The sequence below is a fragment of the Chionomys nivalis genome, chromosome 3, assembly GCF_950005125.1.
Source record: "Chionomys nivalis chromosome 3, mChiNiv1.1, whole genome shotgun sequence".
Taxonomy (NCBI): domain Eukaryota; kingdom Metazoa; phylum Chordata; class Mammalia; order Rodentia; family Cricetidae; genus Chionomys; species Chionomys nivalis.
Genome location: NC_080088.1, coordinates 89,768,986 through 89,777,168, shown reverse-complemented (window position 1 = coordinate 89,777,168; position 8,183 = coordinate 89,768,986).

Below are 8,183 nucleotides of genomic sequence, written 5' to 3'. Positions count from 1 at the left end.
TTTTTTTGGTTTTTCGAGACAGGGTTTCTCTGTAGCTTTGGTGCCCGTCCCGGAACTAGCTCTTGTAGACCAGGCTGGCCTCCAGGCTGTATTTCTTGATGAGCTTTGTGTTACACGTGTTACACAGATGTAGTGATTTGTCAAAGCGCCATTACGGGAAACCAGAAATCTCTACATTCCATTGTTAGGGATGTTTTAACACCCCCAAATGGAGAAGAGACTATAAGTGAGCCCTGACCTCCCGTGGTACAGATGCAAACCTGTTTAAGGGCGAATGTCCTGACCTCTGTAATGGTCTTGGAAATGTATCAAGAAACGAGAGGTGGGCTGAGGAAATGGCTCCATGGTGAACTGCTTAATTCGCAAGAATGAGGACCTGAGCTCCGACCCCGGCACTCCCCGAAAAATCGGGATGTGTTGAGAATTGCCAGTGTTGGTAAGGTGGAGACAGGAGAGGCTGGCCACCTGGCCTAGGTCATTCAAGGAGCACCAGGTCTGGGTGAAAGGCAAAGAGAGTGAGGTCTGGACTGATAGATCTGGTTAAGAGCACTTGCTGCTTGCTCTTGCCAAGGACAAGAGTTGGGTTCCCAGCCCCTACTTCAGGTGGCTCATTCCTGTTACTCTAGCGCTGGGGAATCTGATGCCCTCTCTCTGGCCAATTTGTGTTACTTTCATGCACATGTATACACACACACACACACACGAACGGAAATTAAATCTTAAAAACCCAACAACTAAAGGGTTTGGAGAGATGGCCCAGTGTTTAAGGGCATCCACTTACTACTGCAGAGGACCCAGGTTTGCTTCCCAACACTCATATGGTGGCTCACGACTATTCGTAACTCCAGTTCTATGGGCTCCAACACCCATTCTGACCTCCATGGGCACCAGAAACTCACACAGTCTGTGTACATACATGCAAGCAAAAATACTTATGCACATCAAATAAGATAAACAAATCTCTTCAAACATTTAACACACACACACACCAAGATGAGGATTTGAGGACTGGTATGGTGGCACCTTGGTGCTTGGCACCAACCTCAACAATCTGAGTTTGATAATGAAGACACACAGTAGGAGAGAGCTGACTCCCACAAGTTGTCTCCTGATTTCCACACATCTTTGTACACACATACACTTGGATATACAAGCATACACAAAAATGTGACAAAATTAAAGTGCATAGTGACTGAGAAATGACACTTGAGATTGACCTCTGACCTACACCTACACACTTATACACATGCACTCACACATGTACACTCACAGACTTACACCTGCATCAACACGCATATACATAAAGGAGATGCTTGTGAATGGGTCAATGGGTAGAAGTAAGACAAAGCAAGTATAGCTAGAACGCCTGTTATCTTCATTGTAGATTTCTTTCCACTTTACTATGCATTCAAAACTAATTTTTAAATTGGGTGTGGTGGCTCATACCTTTGATTCTAGCACTTGGGAGGCAGAGGCAGGTAGATCTCTATGAGTTCAAGGCCAACCTGGTCTACACATCAAGTTCCAGACCACCTAAGGCTATAGTGAAATCCAGTTTCAAAAAACCAAAAATGTATATGTGTAGACTTATGTGTCTCTATCACTGAATTATTCCCCAGCCCCTCACTGGGGGAATTGTAGGCAGGGGCTCTACCACTGAGCCCCACACCAGCCCCTCATTGGGGGATTCTAGGCAGGTGCTCTACCACTGAGCCACACCCCCAACCCTTCATGGGGGATTCTAGGCAGGTGCTCTACCACTGAGCCACCCCCCTAACCCTTCACTGGGGGATTCTAGGCAGGTGCTCTGCCACTGAGCCACACCCCAGCCCCTCACTGGGGGATTCTAGGCAAGGTGCTCTACCACTGAGCCACACCCCTAACCCTTCACTGGGGGATTCTAGGCAGTTGCTCTGCCACTGAGCCACACCCCAGCCCCTCACTGGGGGATTCTAGGCAGGTGCTCTACCACTGAGCCACACCCCAGCCCCTCACTGGGGGATTCTAGGCAGGTGCTCTACCACTGAGCCACATCCCAGCCCCTCACTGGGGGATTCTAGGCAGGTGCTCTACCACTGAGCCACACCCCTAACCCTTCACTGGGGGATTCTAGGCAGGTGCTCTACCACTGAGCACTATCCCTAACCTCTCCTCGAGGGATTCTAGGCAGGTGATCTATTTTAGAGCCACCTGTACAACATCTAAAATTCAGTTCTTCAAACCTAGTGGCCACATTACAAAAGTTCGGTCCTGACAGTTGTGGTGGCTTACACCTTTAACACCAGCACTTGGAAGGCAGAAGCAGATGGATTTCTGTGAGTTTGATACCAGCCTGGTCTACATAGTGAATTCTAGGACAGTCAGAGTTACATAGAAAACTCTGTCCCAAGAAAATTGGGGAAAGGTTTTCTTAAGCAAACAACTTAATTATATTTTGATTTGTGTGTACATGTGTATGTGTATACACGTGTATGCATGCACACGCAAATATTTACAAAATTTAAAAAATAGTGCAAACTCGGAGGCTAGACTTGGGACCCAAAGGATCATATTCTGGTGGGATTGGCACTACAAATCCTAACTCCTTCTCTCTGAGGTTCCTGTGCCATTCCAGATGTGGGGGAGGGAGAATCTTGGTCGTCTGGGCCCTTGCTCACTCATTAGGGAAGAAAGGGACTCAGTGAGTCACACAACCACAAACAATGGGGTGGAGGAAGTCTTGTGAAAGAATGGGAAGTCGTGGCTGGGCAGGAAAAACCAAAAGATATCGGGGCGGCGATAACTCAGTTGGTAAAATGCTAACAATACCAACATGAGGCCCTGAGTTCAGTTCCCAGGACCCTTGTACAAACACCTGTAATCCCTGTGGCGGGAATGCAGAGGCAGGAAGATACCTGGGTGTATTGGTCAGCCAGCCTAGTTAAAGCACCCAGCACCAGGTAGAGAGACTTTGTCTTAAGAAATAAAGGGTGTGGTGGAGGAAATAGGAGCAAGATGACTCACCAGGTAGAGATGTCTGCTACCAAGTGACCAAATCTTGTAAGTCGTCCTTTGACCTCCACCTGTGGGTCAAGCCCACAGACCCACCCACCGACCCTACATAAAATAAAGCAATACCTGAAATTTACAGTGAAAGTGAAGAGCCATTGAGGAAGATACCTGACATAGACCTCTGACTTCCATACACACGCGATGTACACGCACAGCCTCATACAAACACATACATATTCACACTAAATGCCGTTCACTGATTAGGAAGGATTACAAATAACACAGACGGGGCTGTAGAGATGGCTCAGTGGTTAAGAGCACTGACTGCTCTTCCAGAGGACCCAGGTTCAACTCCCAGCACCTACATGGCAGCTCACACCTGTTTGTAACTTCAGGTGCAGGGAACCTGACACCCATGGCAAAACACCAAGGTATATAAAATAAAAATAAATAAATTAAATAACACAGACTCAAAATGACGATGGCTTCAATGAACTCAAAAGTGATTTTCCCCAGGTCTAAAAGTCCAGACATAAGTCAGTCAAGCTGGCTGCGTGGGCTCTAGGGAATGAAGGCTGCGGGCAGTTTTTTCTTCCTGAGCTGAGGAGGAGGTCAGTTCAGCAGCTGAGAAACAGAAAGCGAGAAGCAAGGAGACAGGACATCCTTCTCTTTCCATTCCATTGGCCAGAATCTGGTCATGTGGTCATGCCAAGCTGCAGTTCTAACTGTGAGATAGAGGTCCTTAGCAAGCCTGCTTTCCCAAAGAGAATAGGCCCTAAAGGACTATGATATCTCACACACATATCTTCCCTCATATTTAATTTTTTTCTTTTTCTAATTAGTATATGTTAATTGTAGAAATTATGGCTTCATTGTGGCATTGTCATATACACCTATCATATACTTTGATCATATTTTTGTTGTTTTGTTTTTCGAGACCAGGTCTCCCTGTGTAGCTCTGGCTGTGCTACAACTTTCTTTGTAGACCATGTTGGCCCCAACTCAGAAATCCACCTGCCTCTACCTCCCACATGCTGGGACTAAAGGTGTGTGCAACCACTGCCTGGCTATTCTATACAATTATAAGTATTTTGTGTGCACTAAATCACTGCACTTTGCCATTTATTTCATAACAGTTACTAAGACAATAATCTTTCCTTGTCTAAATGTCATGTCTTTTTTTTTTTTTTTCCGAGACAAGATCTCACTATATAACAGTTCTGGCTGTCCTGAAACTCACTCTGTGGCCCAGGCTGGCCGCAAACTCACAGAGATCTGCTTGCCTCTGCCTCCTGAGTCCTGGGATTAAAAGGGTGCATCACCACCACCAGGTGATTTATGTTATTTTTTTTACTTTTTTAAAAAATTGTTTTTGTTGAGCTATATATTTTTCTCCACTCCCCTCCCCTCCTGCCCTCTCCCATGGTACCCATGCTCCTAAATTACTCAGGAGATCCTGTCTTTTTCTACTTCCCCTGTATGTTTCTCTTAGGGTCCTCATTGTTGTCTAGATTCTCTGGGATTGTGAATTGTAGGCTGATTTTTCTTTGCTTTGTGTTTAAAAGCCATTTATGAGTGAGTACGTATGATATTTGTCTTTCTGGGTCTGGGTTACCTCACTCAACAAAATGTTTTCTAGATCCATCCATTTGTCTGCAAATTTCAAGATGTCATTATTTTTTCTGCTATGTAGCACTCCATTGTGTAAATGTACCACATTTTCCTTATCCATTCTTTGATCAAGGGGCATTTAGGTTGTTTCTAGGTTCTGGCTATGACAAACAAAGCTGCTATGAGAATAGATGTGTTGTTTTTTAATGTCATTCCTTTCATTTTGACACATTCTGAAAGTGATAATTTGCTCAAAAAGTATTTGAAAAAATTTATTGACTGCTGTGCTATGACCATTATTAGTGTTGGTTAATATTGGTAACAAAGAGAACTTTGGGGTTAAAGAAAACTTGATATTCTGTAGCTCAATATAAATATTTTATTGGGCTGGACAGGGGTGGCACACAGTTTTAATCCCAACACTTGGGAGGCAGAAGGAGGATCTCTGTGAGTTTGAGGCCAGCCTGGTCTACAAGAGTTAGTTCTAGGACAGGATCCAAAACTACAGAGAAATCCAGTGTCGAAAAACTAAAAATAAATAAATATTTTATTAATTATCTTTGAATTTTAAAATTAAATTATTTATTTTCTGTGTATGGGTGTTTGGCCTGCATGTATATTTGTATACCACATGCATGCCCGGTGCCTGTGGAAGCCAGAAGAGGACATCAGATCCTAGAACTGGAATCATGGATGGTTGTAAGTGACCATGTAAGAGCTGTGAGCCAGCTGGAAGGTGGTGGTGCATGCCTTTAATCCCAGCACTCAGGAGGCAGAGGCAGGCAGATCTCTGTGAGTTCGAGGCCAGCCTGGTCTACAAGAGTTCCAGGACAGGCACCAAAGCTACAGAAACACCCTGTCTTGTAAAACCAAAAAAAAAAAAAAAAAAAAAAACCAACCAAACCAACAACAAAGAGCTGTGAGCCAAACCCAGATCCTCTGCAAAAGCAACGCGTGCTTTTAACTGCCAAGCCATCTCTCCAGATCCATTGGCTTTATATTTTGGGTTTTGTTTAATATTGTGCACTTGTGTGTATACCTGTATGTATATATGCGCACCATGTGAGCAAGAGTGTCTGTCTAAAGAGGGCATGTAGCCACCTCAAGCTGGAGTGGCTGTGAGTCACCTGATACAGGTGCTGAGAATCACCTTCCCGGTCTTAACTGCTGAGCCGCCTCTCCAGCCTCGCTTGCATTTCACACGACTTAGACTCCTGGACTCAAGCCATCTTGCCCTTAGCCTCCCATGTAACTCGGGCCACAAGGGTGTAGTCCACACCCAGTTTTCTTCCCTTTCTAAAACATCAGTTTTCAAAACAAACAAACCACCATACTCTCAATGTTGCTGATTTCCTCATTGTAACAGCTTTATTGGCTTAGCCCAGTGTTGTGTGACTTTTCCTAGGAAGATGTGAACAAACATGTATTTATCTCACAGGTTGAAGACAACGAAGAAATGATCTTCCCTGTTCAGTCTAGCCCAGCCAATCAGTGAGTTTAATGAGTGACTTACAATAGCCCAGGTGACTCAAAGGCTGCTCTGTCATCTAAAAGTTCACCCCAACATGGGTGATGACTCAGAGGAGCTGCATCCCTGAAGCTCACTGAACACCCTAACAGTTGGCCAACTGGGTAGTCTTTCTACCCAGCATTTTTTAAAGATTTAATTTATTTATTATGTATAATAAATAATACATAATAATAACTTAATTTATTATGTAGACGGTGTTCTGCCTGCATGTATCCCTGCAGGCCAGAGGAGGGCACCAAATCTCATTACAGATGGTTGTGAACCACCATGTGGTTGCTGAGAATTGAACTCAGGACCTTTGGAAGAACAAGGAAAGCTCTTAACCACTAAGCCATCTCTCCAACCCCCTACCCAGCAAGTAGGGGCTGCTTATATAAGCTCGGAGAGAAGCCTTGTAAATCCTGTAACTTTCTATCTTCCTGAGCCTTGTAATCACATGAATTTCCTGAGCCTTATAAGTTGGGTAAATTCCCTGAACCTTACAAGTTGCATGAGCTTCTTTCCCTTCTTCAAGAGGGAATGCATCAACTCAGAGGAAACAACAACAGACACCCAGGCCAGCCTGGGACTCTAGGCAGTCCTCCTGCCTCAGTCTCCCAAATTCTGGGATTACAGGTGTGAACCACTGTATCCAGCTTTAGAAAAAGTTGGTGATCCCCATCTGGGATGGTATGTCCCCATTCTCTCTTCCTGAGTCTTTCTTAAGTTGATTAAATGTGAATGTAAAAAATAAAATACTTCCATGGAGCTGAAGGGATGGCTCAGCAGTTAGGAATGCTATCTGCTCTTGCAGAGGACCTTGGTTCGGCTCCCACACCCACAGGGGAGCTTACTAATGCAAACTACAGTTCCAGGATTTCTGTGTGATGGCTAAAGAAACTCCATTTTATGTCAGGCATCTATCTTGGTACACACTAGCTGTGTCTGACTCCAGTCCCTGGAAGATAAGTTCCCAGGAACCCTGACTCAGTGACCCCCCCCCCCCAATTCCCAAAATGTACAACCATGACTTGTTATTACTGTATGGTTAACTGTTTTTTTTCTTTCTTTCTTTCTTTCTTTCTTTCTTTCTTTCTTTCTTTCTTTCTTTCTTCCTTCCTTCCTTCCTTCCTTTCTTTTATTTTATTTTTTTTATTTTTTATTTTTTTGAGTTTCTCTGTAGCTTTGGAGCCTGTCCTGGAGCTAGCTCTTATAGACCAGGCTGGTCTCGAACTCACAGAGTTCCTCCTTCTGCCTCCCAAGTGCTGGGATTAAAGGCATGTTTCACCACCACCCAGCTGTTTTTCTTTTTGACTTTCTATAACTTGTATATCCATTGTTTCGGGTTATTTACTTGGTAAACTTGACAGAACAAGCCAGGCCTTTGTTATTGTTGTTTTTGTTTGTTTTCTGAGACACGGTTTCTCTATAGCTTTGGAGCCTGTCCTGGAACTAACTCTTGTAGACCAGGCTGTCCTCAAACTCACAGAGATCCACCTGTCTCTGCCTCCTGAGTGCTGGGATGAAAGACGTGTGCACCACCACTCAGCAGAACAGACCAGTTTTTGCTTGTTTGAGTAGTTCCTGAAAGTCTTCCTGTGATTTTCACCTTTAAAAGTCCTTCCCTCACCTCCTTTCTCATGGCAATCTCAAATTTGGCTCAGAGATTATTCATCCTGCTAGCAGCTAAACAATAAATCTTTAATTATAATTGGACTGAGTCTACTGTCTTATCCCAGGGGTCACAAACTCCCTAGCATCTGACATCCTTTTCCAGCCCCTACAAACACCAAACATGAGCCTGGTGTACATATACATATCTAGGCAAAACACTCATACACATGAATTTTCTTAATTTAAAATCTTTCTATACATAGGGCGAGGATTTAGTAGGTCATGCTAGCACAGGTCCTGAGGTTGGATCCACAGCACCCAAGCTGGGCCTAGGCAGGGCAAAGCACTAGGGATAGAGACAGGGGCAGGCAGATCTCAATGTATTTTGAGGTCAGCCTGGTCTACTTAGTAAGTTCCAGGCCAGCCAGGACTACATAGTGAGATTCTTCCTAAAAAA